We start from the raw sequence: 20547 nt of genomic DNA on the forward strand, positions 1-20547 counted from the left end.
AAATTAATAACAAATGCGTCCAATTCATTAATCCATAGACAGGAAGCGGCGATATGCGTTCCACGGCATAATACGTCACTTCCTGTCTATTAAGGGCAAAGACGTACAGTGCTGAGGAGTGGGAACGGAATGTAGCGTGACGCGCTCCCCCACACAGCGCGTCACTTCCTGTGTAGTAATTTCAACGCCGCTGATGCAAAGGCGGAAGTCATGCGTTCCAGCCAGCGGCTATGCGTGTCAAACTACCCAGCACGGCACATAGCTTCCTGTGCTTTGTAGGACACAGGGAAAAACTGGAAATAAGTATGTTCGTTATATATTACCTCCAAAAAACAGCAACATAATACAGATTATATAATAAAATAAAATATGTTATACTTTATGATTAATAATTAAAAAAATTAAAAAAATATACATTCCAATGATGTCCATATATCACAGATGTTATGCGTTCCAAAGTGCAGGAACTGTTCCAAACGGGTAAGTAGGCAGTGGTTTAAAAGATGAAACCAAAATCTTTGTTGATCAATTCAGTAAGTCCAAATGCATGGTACCCAAAAAAAGAAAAAGAAATAACAATTCTCAGATACATAATAGATAAAATCAATGCGTAAAACAGATTTAAAAAATAAAAAATTAATAAAAGATGATTAAGTTAAAAACAATTTCATTTCAAAATCTGTATTCAAACCTTTTGGTTGTAAGGTGCATAAGTTAAAAATCCATCTCATTTCGGATTTTGCCAACCTGCTTTCCATATCCCTAGTTTTCCAGGTTGGCTTAATCTGTTGAATGCCTAAAAAGCTTTTTATTTGGCATTCTTTTTTATCATGATGGTTTTTGAAGTGGAAAGAAAGGGAATGGGATTCAAGGCCTTTGCGAATATTGTATATGTGCTCGGCTAGACGTGTTTTTAAATTCCTGCATGTCTTGCCGACATAAAATAGGCCACAAGTACACTCAATGATGTAAATAATATTTTTAGAGTGACAGGTGATAAAATCTTGAATTTTAAAAGTTTCCCCATTTACAGTAAAATTAACAATTTTGCTTTGTGGGCTTTTTACTGTACGACACATTAGGCACTGGCCGCACCTATGGAAGCCCTTGGTTCTATTACTGACTCGAAAGCCGTCATCTAAAGTACTTCTAACCAATTTATCTTGCAATGATGGAGCTTTTCTATATATAAAAGTCGGACCTTCAGGGATTATCTTACCCAAGATCGGATCCTTTTTTAAAAGATGCCAGTTTTTCTTAAAATTTTTTTCAATGTCTTTAAATAAAGGATTATATTGACTTATAAAAGCCCAATTAGCCTTATTATCAGAGTTTACTTGTTTCGGCTTCTGTATAAGGAGATCTTCTCTTTTTATATTGTCGACTTTATTATGTGCCTTTTCAAGTAATTTTTCAGAATAACCTTTAACTGAGAGTCTTTCGGAAGTTTCTTTTATTTGATTGTCACATACCACTGGATCAGTGCAATTTCTTTTTATTCGCATAAATTGGCTGAAGGGAATCCCTTCCAGCCAATTATGGTGGTGCGAACTCTCTCTTTCTATATAGCTATTAGAATCGGTCATTTTTCTGAACGTTTTTGTTTTAAAACTGCCATTTTCTACATAGATACACAGGTCAAGAAATGAAATTTGTTCAGCACTATTATTAAAAGTCAGACAAATATTGAAATCATTTGCATTTAGTTGATCTGAGAAGGCAGCAAGACTTTCTTCACTGCCATTCCATAAGAACATGATATCATCAATGTATCGATGCCAGGATACCAGACTCGTCCCCAGTTGATGGCCCCCGAAGATGGTGAGATCCTCCCAGTAGGCCATATATAGGTTAGCATAACTGGGGGCGAATCTGGTACCCATGGCAGTGCCCACTTGTTGGACATAATACAACCCATCAAAATAAAAATAATTGTTATCTAAAATAAAGGAAATGGCATCCACAATAAATTTCTTAGTTGCCTCATCATAATCACTTTTGTCAAGGAAATAGGACACAGCTTGAATGCCCTTTTCCTTAGTGATAATCGTATATAATGTGCTAACATCAGCACTACATAAAATACTAGAGTCCGTGTGAGTGAATTTTTCGATAATTCTCAAGGCATCACCAGTATCCTTTAGATATGCAGGAGTTTCTAATACTAGGGGCTGAAGGAAAAAGTCAATTAGTGCTGACAGATTAGAAGTGAGGCTGTTGCAACCCGATATGATGGGACGACCCGGAGGGTGGAGGGGGTCCTTGTGAATCTTAGGCAAAACATAGATAGTGGGGACGGAGGGTTCTTTTATATTAAGAAAATCATGTTCCTTTTCACTTATTACTCCGTCTTGTAATGCTTTAGTGGTCAATATTAGTAGATCATTGCTGATCTTGAGTGTAGGATCAGATTTAAGTTTCCTATATGTGTTGCCAGATTTTAGTTGTTTAATAATTTTATCTACATAATCTGATTTGTTCATAAGAACCACCCCCCACCCTTATCAGCCGGTTTTATGATGATATTTTTATCATCTTTTAAAGCTCTAACTGCCTCATATTCTTTTTTTGACAGATTGCATTTTACCCTTTTTCTTCTTTTTAGTAATTTTTCAATTTCATCATTAATGATTTCATTAAAACAATTGATGAATTTGCCTCTTTCAAAAGTGGGATTAAAATTAGATTTGTTTTTGAATTTATCACGACCATGGTGTACATTACTGTCAGGGGTATTATCCTTATTTGCAAAAAACTTTTTCAGGGTAACCTTTCTGATATATTTTTGAGTATCAATATAAAGATTGAACGGATCTATTTGTCCAGTTGGGGCGAATTTTAGTCCCTTTTGGAGTACCCTGGTTTCTATTGGGGTTAAAATTCTACTACTTAAATTAAAAATTTTTCCCACACAGTCTGACAATTTGGGACCATTTTCCTTGATATTTGTTTTAGATTTAGCATGGGCTTTCTTTTTACCTGCTCTCTTTCCCCGTTTGGTTTTGATCTTTGGAATATTCTGTGTTTGATGATGATTTATCTTATTCTCATTGGTCTTTGGTCCCACTGAAAAGGGGATTGATTACGTAAAGGAGTGGATGGATTAAACGGCTGGTACCTATTAAAGGTTCTCAGTGGTTTACTATTTTGCTCATAAGTCTCATTAATATGATGGCGATTTGTTCTCCAATTGTCTCTATATTGGGGTCTATCGTCATTCCAATAATTGCGTTTAATCCCTCGACTATCATTAAATCTATTGTGCTGGAATCTATCATTATGTTGATAATTTCTGGGAATTCTTTCCCATTTTGGGCTTGGTTCAGCTCTTATTTTGCCAGCCCTAAAGGGGCGGGTGTTCTGAAGTTTTTTTGGAGGATTGATTCATTCAACTTCTTGTATAGCGGATTCTCTTTCGGAATCTTTATTCAGGAGTTTTAAGTCCCTCTGAAATTTTTTACTTTTCTTATCACGAAGTTCCTTCGTATTCCTTTTAATTTTGTATAATAATTCACTCTCTGCTTTTCTAAAATCATCCAATTCCCGAAATGGGTGGACGATAGTATGCAGATTAGAGATTTCTATATTAAGGGATTTAAGTGTTTCTCTCCTTTCCCTTAATACTAAATCTATAAGAGCACAGGAGCAATTTTCCAAGATGGTGTCCCAATCTTTCCTAAAACCATCACTAGATAGTGCAAATGATGGTGGTTTAATAATTTTTAAACCCTTGGGTACCATCTTGGACGTTTGATACTGCTCAAGAGTAGATATTTCCCAGAATATCTTATTTTCTTTCAGCATAACAGTTTCTAGTTTCCTAAAAGCAGATTCTAAATTTTCATCGCATATACTAATGTCATTAGTCTGTGAGAAAGTAGTTTTAAGGAGTTCTTGTCTATCCTCCCTATACGTAAACATCTTTGCAGCAGAAACACAAATTAGTGATAGTAGACAAATGAATGAGTAAATATTGTGAAAACTGCGCAAAAACAGTGTCTAAAGCAGCATATACATTTAAAGAAAAAAAACACTTTTTTTTCCACAAGATACAGTACAAAGTAGATAAAATGTATTAGTGCGCTTACACTGTATGAGATGGAACGATCATGAGTAGAATTTCAAAAGCGTGGAACACTGAGTTGTAGGTAAATGAGTCCTTATAGGGTACAACTAAAAGAAAAAACACTACAATAGTGCAAATAGGCTAGTAGACAGAGAATTTCTTTTAATATTCTGTAAGTTCAACTCACAAACATAGGTTTTATAAGAGGCGTATCATATATGGGGTAGGTCACAGATGGGGGTAATCGAGCGAACCCCAAGCTTCTTTCTTGTAGGTGAGACTAGAATGGAAAAAGTGCAATAGTGCAATACCAAATGTGCAAATATAACAGATTTAATAAGCACAAAAACGCACTCACAAACATAGATTAAAAAAAGGGCATGTAGTCAAAGACTGGATGGAGGGAGTCACATATACTTATCAGCCGATAAGTTCCACAAATGTCCCACAGGGTTCCGGATACTCAGGGGAATTTTCTTTGAAGGTGCTCCAATTTCCAAACAGTGCCAAGATAGCCACAGCTGCTTAATGCATTTCGAACCGGCAGGGTTCTTCCTCAGAAGCGTTTTGTGGCTGAGTTGATTTGGAGGGCATATATATACCCCCACTTAATTACCTAAACATTTTCAGATGTCCAGCAAATTAATAACAAATGCGTCCAATTCATTAATCCATAGACAGGAAGCGGCGATATGCGTTCCACGGCATAATACGTCACTTCCTGTCTTTTAAGGGCAAAGACGTACAGTGCTGAGGAGTGGGAACGGAATGTAGCGTGACGCGCTCCCCCACACAGCGCGTCACTTCCTGTGTAGTGATTTCAACGCCGCTGATGCAAAGGCGGAAGTCATGCGTTCCAGCCAGCGGCTATGCGTGTCAAACTCCCCAGCACGGCACATAGCTTCCTGTGCTTTGTAGGACACAGGGAAAAACTGGAAATAAGTATGTTCGTTATATATTACCTCCAAAAAACAGCAACATAATACAGATTATATAATAAAATAAAATATGTTATACTTTATGATTAATAATTAAAAAAATTAAAAAAATATACATTCCAATGATGTCCATATATCACAGATGTTATGCGTTCCAAAGTGCAGGAACTGTTCCAAACGGGTAAGTAGGCAGTGGTTTAAAAGATGAAACCAAAATCTTTGTTGATCAATTCAGTAAGTCCAAATGCATTGTACCCAAAAAAAGAAAAAGAAATAACAATTCTCAGATACATAATAGATAAAATCAATGCGTAAAACAGATTTAAAAAATAAAAAATTAATAAAAGATGATTAAGTTAAAAACCATTTCATTTCAAAATCTGTATTCAAACCTTTTGGTTGTAAGGTGCATAAGTTAAAAATCCATCTCATTTCGGATTTTGCCAACCTGCTTTCCATATCCCTAGTTTTCCAGGTTGGCTTAATCTGTTGAATGCCTAAAAAGCTTTTTATTTGGCATTCTTTTTTATCATGATGGTTTTTGAAGTGGAAAGAAAGGGAATGGGATTCAAGGCCTTTGCGAATATTGTATATGTGCTCGGCTAGACGTGTTTTTAAATTCCTGCATGTCTTGCCGACATAAAATAGGCCACAAGTACACTCAATGATGTAAATAATATTTTTAGAGTGACAGGTGATAAAAGCTTGAATTTTAAAAGTTTCCCCATTTACAGTAAAATTAACAATTTTGCTTTGTGGGCTTTTTACTGTACGACACATTAGGCACTGGCCGCACCTATGGAAGCCCTTGGTTCTATTACTGACTCGAAAGCCGTCATCTAAAGTACTTCTAACCAATTTATCTTGCAATGATGGAGCTTTTCTATATATAAAAGTCGGACCTTCAGGGATTATCTTACCCAAGATCGGATCCTTTTTTAAAAGATGCCAGTTTTTCTTAAAAAAATTTTCAATGTCTTTAAATAAAGGATTATATTGACTTATAAAAGCCCAATTAGCCTTATTATCAGAGTTTACTTGTTTCGGCTTCTGTATAAGGAGATCTTCTCTTTTTATATTGTCGACTTTATTATGTGCCTTTTCAAGTAATTTTTCAGAATAACCTTTAACTGAGAGTCTTTCGGAAGTTTCTTTTATTTGATTGTCACATACCACTGGATCAGTGCAATTTCTTTTTATTCGCATAAATTGGCTGAAGGGAATCCCTTCCAGCCAATTATGGTGGTGCGAACTCTCTCTTTCTATATAGCTATTAGAATCGGTCATTTTTCTGAACGTTTTTGTTTTAAAACTGCCATTTTCTACATAGATACACAGGTCAAGAAATGAAATTTGTTCAGCACTATTATTAAAAGTCAGACAAATATTGAAATCATTTGCATTTAGTTGATCTGAGAAGGCAGCAAGACTTTCTTCACTGCCATTCCATAAGAACATGATATCATCAATGTATCGATGCCAGGATACCAGACTCGTCCCCAGTTGATGGCCCCCGAAGATGGTGAGATCCTCCCAGTAGGCCATATATAGGTTAGCATAACTGGGGGCGAATCTGGTACCCATGGCAGTGCCCACTTGTTGGACATAATACAACCCATCAAAATAAAAATAATTGTTATCTAAAATAAAGGAAATGGCATCCACAATAAATTTCTTAGTTGCCTCATCATAATCACTTTTGTCAAGGAAATAGGACACAGCTTGAATGCCCTTTTCCTTAGTGATAATCGTATATAATGTGCTAACATCAGCACTACATAAAATACTAGAGTCCGTGTGAGTGAATTTTTCGATAATTCTCAAGGCATCATCAGTATCCTTTAGATATGCAGGAGTTTCTAATACTAGGGGCTGAAGGAAAAAGTCAATTAGTGCTGACAGATTAGAAGTGAGGCTGTTGCAACCCGATATGATGGGACGGCCCGGAGGGTGGAGGGGGTCCTTGTGAATCTTAGGCAAAACATAGATAGTGGGGACGGAGGGTTCTTTTATATTAAGAAAATCATGTTCCTTTTCACTTATTACTCCGTCTTGTAATGCTTTAGTGGTCAATATTAGTAGATCATTGCTGATCTTGAGTGTAGGATCAGATTTAAGTTTCCTATATGTGTTGCCAGATTTTAGTTGTTTAATAATTTCATCTACATAATCTGATTTGTTCATAAGAACCACCCCCCCACCCTTATCAGCCGGTTTTATGATGATATTTTTATCATCTTTTAAAGCTCTAACTGCCTCATATTCTTTTTTTGACAGATTGCATTTTACCCTTTTTCTTCTTTTTAGTAATTTTTCAATTTCATCATTAATGATTTCATTAAAACAATTGATGAATTTGCCTCTTTCAAAAGTGGGATTAAAATTAGATTTGTTTTTGAATTTATCACGACCATGGTGTACATTACTGTCAGGGGTATTATCCTTATTTGCAAAAAACTTTTTCAGGGTAACCTTTCTGATATATTTTTGAGTATCAATATAAAGATTGAACGGATCTATTTGTCCAGTTGGAGCGAATTTTAGTCCCTTTTGGAGTACCCTGGTTTCTATTGGGGTTAAAATTCTACTACTTAAATTAAAAAATTTTCCCACACAGTCTGACAATTTGGGACCATTTTCCTTGATATTTGTTTTAGATTTAGCATGGGCTTTCTTTTTACCTGCTCTCTTTCCCCGTTTGGTTTTGATCTTTGGAATATTCTGTGTTTGATGATGATTTATTATGTCCAACAAGTGGGCACTGCCATGGGTACCAGATTCGCCCCCAATTATGCTAACCTATATATGGCCTACTGGGAGGATCTCACCATCTTCGGGGGCCATCAACTGGGGACGAGTCTGGTATCCTGGCATCGATACATTGATGATATCATGTTCTTATGGAATGGCAGTGAAGAAAGTCTTGCTGCCTTCTCAGATCAACTAAATGCAAATGATTTCAATATTTGTCTGACTTTTAATAATAGTGCTGAACAAATTTCATTTCTTGACCTGTGTATCTATGTAGAAAATGGCAGTTTTAAAACAAAAACGTTCAGAAAAATGACCGATTCTAATAGCTATATAGAAAGAGAGAGTTCACACCACCATAATTGGCTGGAAGGGATTCCCTTCAGCCAATTTATGCGAATAAAAAGAAATTGCACTGATCCAGTGGTATGTGACAATCAAATAAAAGAAACTTCCGAAAGACTCTCAGTTAAAGGTTATTCTGAAAAATTACTTGAAAAGGCACATAATAAAGTCGACAATATAAAAAGAGAAGATCTCCTTATACAGAAGCCGAAACAAGTAAACTCTGATAATAAGGCTAATTGGGCTTTTATAAGTCAATATAATCCTTTATTTAAAGACATTGAAAAAATTTTTAAGAAAAACTGGCATCTTTTAAAAAAGGATCCGATCTTGGGTAAGATAATCCCTGAAGGTCCGACTTTTATATATAGAAAAGCTCCATCATTGCAAGATAAATTGGTTAGAAGTACTTTAGATGACGGCTTTCGAGTCAGTAATAGAACCAAGGGCTTCCATAGGTGCGGCCAGTGCCTAATGTGTCGTACAGTAAAAAGCCCACAAAGCAAAATTGTTAATTTTACTGTAAATGGGGAAACTTTTAAAATTCAAGATTTTATCACCTGTCACTCTAAAAATATTATTTACATCATTGAGTGTACTTGTGGCCTATTTTATGTCGGCAAGACATGCAGGAATTTAAAAACACGTCTAGCCGAGCACATATACAATATTCGCAAAGGCCTTGAATCCCATTCCCTTTCTTTCCACTTCAAAAACCATCATGATAAAAAAGAATGCCAAATAAAAAGCTTTTTAGGCATTCAACAGATTAAGCCAACCTGGAAAACTAGGGATATGGAAAGCAGGTTGGCAAAATCCGAAATGAGATGGATTTTTAACTTATGCACCTTACAACCAAAAGGTTTGAATACAGATTTTGAAATGAAATGGTTTTTAACTTAATCATCTTTTATTAATTTTTTATTTTTTAAATCTGTTTTACGCATTGATTTTATCTATTATGTATCTGAGAATTGTTATTTCTTTTTCTTTTTTTGGGTACCATGCATTTGGACTTACTGAATTGATCAACAAAGATTTTGGTTTCATCTTTTAAACCACTGCCTACTTACCCGTTTGGAACAGTTCCTGCACTTTGGAACGCATAACATCTGTGATATATGGACATCATTGGAATGTATATTTTTTTAATTTTTTTAATTATTAATCATAAAGTATAACATATTTTATTTTATTATATAATCTGTATTATGTTGCTGTTTTTTGGAGGTAATATATAACGAACATACTTATTTCCAGTTTTTCCCTGTGTCCTACAAAGCACAGGAAGCTATGTGCCGTGCTGGGGAGTTTGACACGCATAGCCGCTGGCTGGAACGCATGACTTCCGCCTTTGCATCAGCGGCGTTGAAATCACTACACAGGAAGTGACGCGCTGTGTGGGGGAGCGCGTCACGCTACATTCCGTTCCCACTCCTCAGCACTGTACGTCTTTGCCCTTAATAGACAGGAAGTGACGTATTATGCCGTGGAACGCATATCGCCGCTTCCTGTCTATGGATTAATGAATTGGACGCATTTGTTATTAATTTGCTGGACATCTGAAAATGTTTAGGTAATTAAGTGGGGGTATATATATGCCCTCCAAATCAACTCAACCACAAAACGCTTCTGAGGAAGAACCCTGCCGGTTCGAAATGCATTAAGCAGCTGTGGCTATCTTGGCACTGTTTGGAAATTGGAGCACCTTCAAAGAAAATTCCCCTGAGTATCCGGAACCCTGTGGGACATTTGTGGAACTTATCGGCTGATAAGTATATGTGACTCCCTCCATCCAGTCTTTGACTACATGCCCTTTTTTTAATCTATGTTTGTGAGTGCGTTTTTGTGCTTATTAAATCTGTTATATTTGCACATTTGGTATTGCACTATTGCACTTTTTCCATTCTAGTCTCACCTACAAGAAAGAAGCTTGGGGTTCGCTCGATTACCCCCATCTGTGACCTACCCCATATATGATACGCCTCTTATAAAACCTATGTTTGTGAGTTGAACTTACAGAATATTAAAAGAAATTCTCTGTCTACTAGCCTATTTGCACTATTGTAGTGTTTTTTCTTTTAGTTGTACCCTATAAGGACTCATTTACCTACAACTCAGTGTTCCACGCTTTTGAAATTCTACTCATGATCGTTCCATCTCATACAGTGTAAGCGCACTAATACATTTTATCTACTTTGTACTGTATCTTGTGGGAAAAAAAGTGATTTTTTCTTTAAATGTATATGCTGCTTTAGACACTGTTTTTGCGCAGTTTTCACAATATTTACTCATTCATTTGTCTACTATCACTAATTTGTGTTTCTGCTGCAAAGATGTTTACGTATAGGGAGGATAGACAAGAACTCCTTAAAACTACTTTCTCACAGACTAATGACATTAGTATATGCGATGAAAATTTAGAATCTGCTTTTAGGAAACTAGAAACTGTTATGCTGAAAGAAAATAAGATATTCTGGGAAATATCTACTCTTGAGCAGTATCAAACGTCCAAGATGGTACCCAAGGGTTTAAAAATTATTAAACCACCATCATTTGCACTATCTAGTGATGGTTTTAGGAAAGATTGGGACACCATCTTGGAAAATTGCTCCTGTGCTCTTATAGATTTAGTATTAAGGGAAAGGAGAGAAACACTTAAATCCCTTAATATAGAAATCTCTAATCTGCATACTATCGTCCACCCATTTCGGGAATTGGATGATTTTAGAAAAGCAGAGAGTGAATTATTATACAAAATTAAAAGGAATACGAAGGAACTTCGTGATAAGAAAAGTAAAAAATTTCAGAGGGACTTAAAACTCCTGAATAAAGATTCCGAAAGAGAATCCGCTATACAAGAAGTTGAATTAATCAATCCTCCAAAAAAACTTCAGAACACCCGCCCCTTTAGGGCTGGCAAAATAAGAGCTGAACCAAGCCCAAAATGGGAAAGAATTCCCAGAAATTATCAACATAATGATAGATTCCAGCACAATAGATTTAATGATAGTCGAGGGATTAAACGCAATTATTGGAATGACGATAGACCCCAATATAGAGACAATTGGAGAACAAATCGCCATCATATTAATGAGACTTATGAGCAAAATAGTAAACCACTGAGAACCTTTAATAGGTACCAGCCGTTTAATCCATCCACTCCTTTACGTAATCAATCCCCTTTTCAGTGGGACCAAAGACCAATGAGAATAAGATAAATCATCATCAAACACAGAATATTCCAAAGATCAAAACCAAACGGGGAAAGAGAGCAGGTAAAAAGAAAGCCCATGCTAAATCTAAAACAAATATCAAGGAAAATGGTCCCAAATTGTCAGACTGTGTGGGAAAAATTTTTAATTTAAGTAGTAGAATTTTAACCCCAATAGAAACCAGGGTACTCCAAAAGGGACTAAAATTCGCCCCAACTGGACAAATAGATCCGTTCAATCTTTATATTGATACTCAAAAATATATCAGAAAGGTTACCCTGAAAAAGTTTTTTGCAAATAAGGATAATACCCCTGACAGTAATGTACACCATGGTCGTGATAAATTCAAAAACAAATCTAATTTTAATCCCACTTTTGAAAGAGGCAAATTCATCAATTGTTTTAATGAAATCATTAATGATGAAATTGAAAAATTACTAAAAAGAAGAAAAAGGGTAAAATGCAATCTGTCAAAAAAAGAATATGAGGCAGTTAGAGCTTTAAAAGATGATAAAAATATCATCATAAAACCGGCTGATAAGGGTGGGGGGGTGGTTCTTATGAACAAATCAGATTATGTAGATGAAATTATTAAACAACTAAAATCTGGCAACACATATAGGAAACTTAAATCTGATCCTACACTCAAGATCAGCAATGATCTACTAATATTGACCACTAAAGCATTACAAGACGGAGTAATAAGTGAAAAGGAACATGATTTTCTTAATATAAAAGAACCCTCCGTCCCCACTATCTATGTTTTGCCTAAGATTCACAAGGACCCCCTCCACCCTCCGGGCCATCCCATCATATCGGGTTGCAACAGCCTCACTTCTAATCTGTCAGCACTAATTGACTTTTTCCTTCAGCCCCTATTATTAGAAACTCCTGCATATCTAAAGGATACTGGTGATGCCTTGAGAATTATCGAAAAATTCACTCACACGGACTCTAGTATTTTATGTAGTGCTGATGTTAGCACATTATATACGATTATCACTAAGGAAAAGGGCATTCAAGCTGTGTCCTATTTCCTTGACAAAAGTGATTATGATGAGGCAACTAAGAAATTTATTGTGGATGCCATTTCCTTTATTTTAGATAACAATTATTTTTATTTTGATGGGTTGTATTATGTCCAACAAGTGGGCACTGCCATGGGTACCAGATTCGCCCCCAGTTATGCTAACCTATATATGGCCTACTGGGAGGATCTCACCATCTTCGGGGGCCATCAACTGGGGACGAGTCTGGTATCCTGGCATCGATACATTGATGATATCATGTTCTTATGGAATGGCAGTGAAGAAAGTCTTGCTGCCTTCTCAGATCAACTAAATGCAAATGATTTCAATATTTGTCTGACTTTTAATAATAGTGCTGAACAAATTTCATTTCTTGACCTGTGTATCTATGTAGAAAATGGCAGTTTTAAAACAAAAACGTTCAGAAAAATGACCGATTCTAATAGCTATATAGAAAGAGAGAGTTCGCACCACCATAATTGGCTGGAAGGGATTCCCTTCAGCCAATTTATGCGAATAAAAAGAAATTGCACTGATCCAGTGGTATGTGACAATCAAATAAAAGAAACTTCAGAAAGACTCTCAGTTAAAGGTTATTCTGAAAAATTACTTGAAAAGGCACATAATAAAGTCGACAATATAAAAAGAGAAGATCTCCTTATACAGAAGCCGAAACAAGTAAACTCTGATAATAAGGCTAATTGGGCTTTTATAAGTCAATATAATCCTTTATTTAAAGACATTGAAAATTTTTTTAAGAAAAACTGGCATCTTTTAAAAAAGGATCCGATCTTGGGTAAGATAATCCCTGAAGGTCCGACTTTTATATATAGAAAAGCTCCATCATTGCAAGATAAATTGGTTAGAAGTACTTTAGATGACGGCTTTCGAGTCAGTAATAGAACCAAGGGCTTCCATAGGTGCGGCCAGTGCCTAATGTGTCGTACAGTAAAAAGCCCACAAAGCAAAATTGTTAATTTTACTGTAAATGGGGAAACTTTTAAAATTCAAGATTTTATCACCTGTCACTCTAAAAATATTATTTACATCATTGAGTGTACTTGTGGCCTATTTTATGTCGGCAAGACATGCAGGAATTTAAAAACACGTCTAGCCGAGCACATATACAATATTCGCAAAGGCCTTGAATCCCATTCCCTTTCTTTCCACTTCAAAAACCATCATGATAAAAAAAGAATGCCAAATAAAAAGCTTTTTAGGCATTCAACAGATTAAGCCAACCTGGAAAACTAGGGATATGGAAAGCAGGTTGGCAAAATCCGAAATGAGATGGATTTTTAACTTATGCACCTTACAACCAAAAGGTTTGAATACAGATTTTGAAATGAAATGGTTTTTAACTTAATCATCTTTTATTAATTTTTTATTTTTTAAATCTGTTTTACGCATTGATTTTATCTATTATGTATCTGAGAATTGTTATTTCTTTTTCTTTTTTTGGGTACCATGCATTTGGACTTACTGAATTGATCAACAAAGATTTTGGTTTCATCTTTTAAACCACTGCCTACTTACCCGTTTGGAACAGTTCCTGCACTTTGGAACGCATAACATCTGTGATATATGGACATCATTGGAATGTATATTTTTTAATTTTTTTAATTATTAATCATAAAGTATAACATATTTTATTTTATTATATAATCTGTATTATGTTGCTGTTTTTTGGAGGTAATATATAACGAACATACTTATTTCCAGTTTTTCCCTGTGTCCTACAAAGCACAGGAAGCTATGTGCCGTGCTGGGGAGTTTGACACGCATAGCCGCTGGCTGGAACGCATGACTTCCGCCTTTGCATCAGCGGCGTTGAAATCACTACACAGGAAGTGACGCGCTGTGTGGGGGAGCGCGTCACGCTACATTCCGTTCCCACTCCTCAGCACTGTACGTCTTTGCCCTTAATAGACAGGAAGTGACGTATTATGCCGTGGAACGCATATCGCCGCTTCCTGTCTATGGATTAATGAATTGGACGCATTTGTTATTAATTTGCTGGACATCTGAAAATGTTTAGGTAATTAAGTGGGGGTATATATATGCCCTCCAAATCAACTCAGCCACAAAACGCTTCTGAGGAAGAACCCTGCCGGTTCGAAATGCATTAAGCAGCTGTGGCTATCTTGGCACTGTTTGGAAATTGGAGCACCTTCAAAGAAAATTCCCCTGAGTATCCGGAACCCTGTGGGACATTTGTGGAACTTATCGGCTGATAAGTATATGTGACTCCCTCCATCCAGTCTTTGACTACATGCCCTTTTTTTAATCTATGTTTGTGAGTGCGTTTTTGTGCTTATTAAATCTGTTATATTTGCACATTTGGTATTGCACTATTGCACTTTTTCCATTCTAGTCTCACCTACAAGAAAGAAGCTTGGGGTTCGCTCGATTACCCCCATCTGTGACCTACCCCATATATGATACGCCTCTTATAAAACCTATGTTTGTGAGTTGAACTTACAGAATATTAAAAGAAATTCTCTGTCTACTAGCCTATTTGCACTATTGTAGTGTTTTTTCTTTTAGTTGTACCCTATAAGGACTCATTTACCTACAACTCAGTGTTCCACGCTTTTGAAATTCTACTCATGATCGTTCCATCTCATACAGTGTAAGCGCACTAATACATTTTATCTACTTTGTACTGTATCTTGTGGAAAAAAAAGTGATTTTTTTCTTTAAATGTATATGCTGCTTTAGACACTGTTTTTGCGCAGTTTTCACAATATTTACTCATTCATAAAGATTCAAGTAAAAAACATATTTGTTTTTTTCTTTGAGACAACTGTTTTGGATAATCTTACACTCAGATGACAAACTTTAATCCAACAATAATTTCAATTATTAATTCTGAATAAAACTAATATTGTTTAGTATTCTACAATACCCCATTCAAGAAGTTTGAGAAACCTTAAACAAACTGAGAAATATATTTAATGGTTGATGAGCAATCTACAAAGTTTACTGAATAGTTTAAAGACCAAAGGGTTAGAGATTCTTCACTTTGAATCATGTTTGATCTGATTTCATTATTAAAATCCAAACATAAGATGTTATCTTTATGTAAAAATATATACACCTAGATGACAAACTTTGATCCAACAATAATTTTAGTTATTGATTCTGAAAGAAAATAATAATGTTTAGTATTCCACAATACCCAAACCTAGAATTTTGAGAAACCTTAAATCAACTTATAGATATATTGACTGCTGTGCAATCTACAAAGTTTGCTAAATAGTTTAAAGAACAAAGGTTTTGAGATATTTTACTTTGAGCTGTGTTTGTTCTGATTTCATTATTATATTCCTTACAAAATATTTCATCTTTTTGAAAAAATACAGTATAAACAAATAACATTGAATGCAATGACCACGAAGGGACTCAAACCCTCAATCTTCTGATCCGAAGTCAGACGCCTTATCCATTAGGCCACGTGGTCAATGTCTGTCCAAAGATTAACGCCTAAGAAAGTATAGTAATATAAAGATTCAAGTAAAAAACATATTTGTTTTGTTTCTTTGAGACAACTGTTTTGGATAATCTTACACTCAGATGACAAACTTTAATCCAACAATAATTTCAATTTTTAATTCAGAATAAAACTAATATTGTTTAGTATTCTACAATACCCCATTCAAGAAGTTTGAGAAACCTTAAACAAACTGAGAAATATATTTAATGGTTGATGTGCAATCTACAAAGTTTACTGAATAGTTTAAAGACCAAAGGGTTAGAGATTCTTCACTTTGAATCATGTTTGATCTGATTTCATTATTAAAATCCAAATATAAGATGTTATCTTTATGTAAAAATATATACACCTAGATGACAAACTTTTATCCAACAATAATTTTAGTTATTAATTCTGAAAGAAAATAATAATGTTTAGTATTCCACAATACCCAAGCCTAGAATTTTGAGAAACCTTAAATCAACTTAAAGATACATTGACTGCTGTGCAATCTACAAAGTTTGCTAAATAGTTTAAAGCACAAAGGTTTTGAGATATTTTACTTTGAGCTGTGTTTGTTCTGATTTCATTATTTTATTCCTTACAAAATATTTCATCTTAATGAAAAAAATACAGTATAAACAAATAACATTGAATCCGATGACCACGAAGGGACTTGAACCCTCAATCTTCTGATCCGAAGTCAGACGCCTTATCAATTAGGCCACGTGGTCACTGTTTGTCAATATATTAATGCCTAATAAAGTATAGTTACATAACGATTCAAGTAAAAAACATATTTGTTTTTTTCTTTGAGACAACTGTTTTGGATAATCTTACACTCAGATGACAAACTTTAATCCAACAATAATTTCAATTATTAATTCTGAATAAAACTTATATTGTTTAGTATTCTACAATACCCCATTCAAGAAGTTTGAGAAACCTTAAACAAACTGAGAAATATATTTTATGGTTGATGTGCAATCTACAAAGTTTACTGAATAGTTTAAAGACCAAAGGGTTAGAGATTCTTCACTTTGAATCATGTTTGATCTGATTTCATTATTAAAATCCAAACATAAGATGTTATCTTTATGTAAAAATATATACACCTAGATGACAAACTTTGATCCAACAATAATTTTAATTATTGATTCTGAAAGAAAATAATAATGTTTAGTATTCCACAATACCCAAGCCTAGAATTTTGAGAAACCTTAAATCAACTTAAAGATACATTGACTGCTGTGCAATCTACAAAGTTTGCTAAATAGTTTAAAGAACAAAGGTTTTGAGATATTTTAGTTTGAGCTGTGTTTGTTCTGATTTCATTATTATATTCCTTACAAAATATTTCATCTTAATGAAAAAATACAGTATAAACAAATAACATTGAATCCAATGACCATGAAGGGACTCGAACCCTCAATCTTCTGATCCGAAGTCAGACGCCTTATCCATTAGGCCACGTGGTCACTGTTTGTCAATATATTAATGCCTAAGAAAGTATAGTAACATAACGATTCAAGTAAAAAACATATTTGTTTTTTTCTTTGAGACAACTGTTTTGGATAATCTTACACTCAGATGACAAACTTTAATCCAACAATAAATTCAATTATTAATTCTGAATAAAACTAATATTGTTTAGTATTCTACAATACCCCATTCAAGAAGTTTGAGAAACCTTAAACAAACTGAGAAATATATTTAATGGTTGATGTGCAATCTACAAAGTTTACTGAATAGTTTAAAGACCAAAGGGTTAGAGATTCTTCACTTTGAATCATGTTTGATCTGATTTCATTATTAAAATCCAAACATAAGATGTTATCTTTATGTAAAAATATATACACCTAGATGACAAACTTTTATCCAACAATAATTTTAGTTATTGATTCTGAAAGAAAATAATAATGTTTAGTATTCCACAATACCCAAGCCTAGAATTTTGAGAAACCTTAAATCAACTTAAAGATACATTGACTGCTGTGCAATCTACAAAGTTTGCTAAATAGTTTAAAGAACAAAGGTTTTGAGATATTTTAGTTTGAGCTGTGTTTGTTCTGATTTCATTATTATATTCCTTACAAAATATTTCATCTTAATGAAAAAATACAGTATAAACAAATAACATTGAATCCAATGACCATGAAGGGACTCGAACCCTCAATCTTCTGATCCAAAGTCAGACGCCTTATCCATTAGGCCACGTGGTCACTGTTTGTCACTATATTAATGCCTAAGAAAGTATAGTAACATAACGATTCAAGTAAAAAACATATTTGTTTTTTTCTTTGAGACAACTGTTTTGGATAATCTTACACTCAGATGACAAACTTTAATCCAACAATAATTTCAATTATTAATTCTGAATAAAACTAATATTGTTTAGTATTCTACAATACCCCATTCAAGAAGTTTGAGAAACCTTAAACAAACTGAGAAATATATTTAATGGTTGATGTGCAATCTACAAGGTTTACTGAATAGTTTAAAGACCAAAGGGTTAGAGATTCTTCACTTTGAATCATGTTTGATCTGATTTCATTATTAAAATCCAAACATAAGATGTTATCTTTATGTAAAAATATATACACCTAGATGACAAACTTTGATCCAACAATAATTTTAGTTATTGATTCTGAAAGAAAATAATAATGTTTAGTATTCCACAATACCCAAGCCTAGAATTTTGAGAAACCTTAAATCAACTTAAAGATACATTGACTGCTGTGCAATCTACAAAGTTTGCTAAATAGTCTAAAGAACAAAGGTTTTGAGATATTTTACTTTGAGCTGTGTTTGTTCTGATTTCATTATTATATTCCTTACAAAATATTTAATCTTAATGAAAAAAATACAGTATAAACAAATAACATTAAATGCAAAGACCACGAAAGGACTCGAACCCTCAATCTTCTGATCCTAAGTCAGATGCCTTATCCATTAGGCCACGTGGTCACCTTGGTCAAACAAATAATATGTACTGCTTGAAAAAAGTAACATAAAATCAAGTTCTTGGATTTATACAGTATACTAACGCTAAAGGTGAGCCATCAAAAATAATACTTAAGAAAAACTGCTCAGGTTATAATGATATCCTTTATAATAACTATACAAATTATTTACTAAAATCTCTTTCAGGAAAACACAGATTTATGTGTCTAGCAAGTAATTTTTGTAAACTTTTAGATATAGAGTCTGAGAGCCTGAATCTACTTTCTATTCCAATTTATTCTTTGTTTTATGATTTGTTTACTGAATACTGAAAGGATGTTTTGCAAATAATACATTTGTGAAAACCTTTTTTCTACATGGAACTAAACTTAAGAATTTTTTAACCAGTCATTGTGTATTTATCACTTAGGAATAATGTCATTAATTCAACTCTATGGCAACAAATGCAATATTGGTGTGTAGATGGGATATCATACAATTTCTCCCATTTTCAAACTATTCTGTTCCCTATGTTTCTTTAAATAATTAGGCTGCACATTGTTAGAAATAAATGGTAACAAGATTCCAATGTCCAAGAGAAGGACTTTTAAAAGAAAATGGATGTCCTAAGGTCACTTGTTATTTTGCATGGTAGACTTATCCACAAATTAATATTCTTTTCATACAAAGTACAAGAAAATAAAATTGTCAGAAGTGGGATTTGAACCCACGCCTCTTTACAGAGACCAGAACACCCATTTAGAGGAAGAATGCAATCTTGAGTCTGGCGCCTTAGACCGCTCGGCCATCCTGACAAGTACATATACTCTTTAAATTAAGTTGGCAATAAAAGATTATAATGTACAAAAAAAGGATTTTGGGGTATCTTTCAGCCAAATAATATGTACTGCTTGAAAAAAGTAACATAAAATCAAGAACTTGGATTTATACATTATACTACCGCTAAAGGTGAGCCATCACAATTAATACTTAAGAAACACTGCTCAGGTTATAATGATATCCTTTATAATAACTATACAAATTATTTACTAAAATCTCTTTCAGGAAAACACAGATTTATGTGTTGGTGTGTATTATGTCTATTATGTGTTATGTGTTGGTGTGTATTGGTGTGTAGATGGGATATCATACAATTTCTCCCATTTTCAAACTATTCTGTTCCCTATGTTTCTTTAAATAATTAGGCTGCACATTGTTAGAAATAAATGGTAACAAGATTCCAATGTCCAAGAGAAGGACTTTTAAAAGAGAATGGATGTCCTAAGGTCACTTGTTATTTTGCATGGTAGACTTATCCACAAATGAATATTCTTTTCATACAAAGTACAAGAAAATAAAATTGTCAGAAGTGGGATTTGAACCAATGCCTCTTTACAGAGACCAGAACACCCATTTAGAGGAAGAATGCAATCTTGAGTCTGGCGCCTTAGACCGCTCGGCCATCCTGACAAGTACATATACTATTTAAATTAAGTTGGCAATAAAAGATTATAATGTACAAAAAAAGGATTTTGGGGTATCTTTCAGCCAAATAATATGTACTGCTTGAAAAAAGTAACATAAAATCAAGAACTTGGATTTATACATTATACTACCGCTAAAGGTGAGCCATCACAATTAATACTTAAGAAAAACTGCTCAGGTTATAATGATATCCTTTATAATAACTATACAAATTATTTACTAAAATCTCTTTCAGGAAAACACAGATTTATGTGTCTAGCAAGTAATTTTTGTAAACTTTTAGATATAGAGTCTGAGAGCC

The 20547-nt window shown here is 34.2% G+C and overlaps 7 non-coding genes across 7 annotated transcripts; all 7 read right to left on the reverse strand.

Moving 5' to 3' along the window:
- Nucleotides 1-15733: 15733 nt before the first annotated feature.
- On the reverse strand, nt 15734-15806 carry TRNAR-UCG (transfer RNA arginine (anticodon UCG)). Its single transcript has one exon. It is a non-coding gene; the product is annotated as a tRNA-Arg (tRNA).
- A 673-nt stretch (nt 15807-16479) lies between these two features.
- TRNAR-UCG (transfer RNA arginine (anticodon UCG)) lies at nt 16480-16552 on the reverse strand. The gene has a single exon. It is a non-coding gene; the product is annotated as a tRNA-Arg (tRNA).
- Nucleotides 16553-17223: 671 nt separating this feature from the next.
- On the reverse strand, nt 17224-17296 carry TRNAR-UCG (transfer RNA arginine (anticodon UCG)). The gene has a single exon. It is a non-coding gene; the product is annotated as a tRNA-Arg (tRNA).
- Nucleotides 17297-17967: 671 nt separating this feature from the next.
- On the reverse strand, nt 17968-18040 carry TRNAQ-UUG (transfer RNA glutamine (anticodon UUG)). Its single transcript has one exon. It is a non-coding gene; the product is annotated as a tRNA-Gln (tRNA).
- A 672-nt stretch (nt 18041-18712) lies between these two features.
- TRNAL-UAG (transfer RNA leucine (anticodon UAG)) lies at nt 18713-18785 on the reverse strand. The gene has a single exon. It is a non-coding gene; the product is annotated as a tRNA-Leu (tRNA).
- Nucleotides 18786-19467: 682 nt separating this feature from the next.
- On the reverse strand, nt 19468-19576 carry TRNAL-CAA (transfer RNA leucine (anticodon CAA)). Its single transcript has 2 exons — nt 19539-19576; nt 19468-19513 (listed from the first exon to the last, which is right to left on the reverse strand). It is a non-coding gene; the product is annotated as a tRNA-Leu (tRNA).
- A 546-nt stretch (nt 19577-20122) lies between these two features.
- On the reverse strand, nt 20123-20231 carry TRNAL-CAA (transfer RNA leucine (anticodon CAA)). The gene is made up of 2 exons: nt 20194-20231; nt 20123-20168 (listed from the first exon to the last, which is right to left on the reverse strand). It is a non-coding gene; the product is annotated as a tRNA-Leu (tRNA).
- Between the last annotated feature and the right edge of the window lie 316 nt (nt 20232-20547).

Source organism: Pseudophryne corroboree, chromosome 8 (assembly GCF_028390025.1).
Source record: "Pseudophryne corroboree isolate aPseCor3 chromosome 8, aPseCor3.hap2, whole genome shotgun sequence".
Lineage (NCBI taxonomy): Eukaryota > Metazoa > Chordata > Amphibia > Anura > Myobatrachidae > Pseudophryne > Pseudophryne corroboree.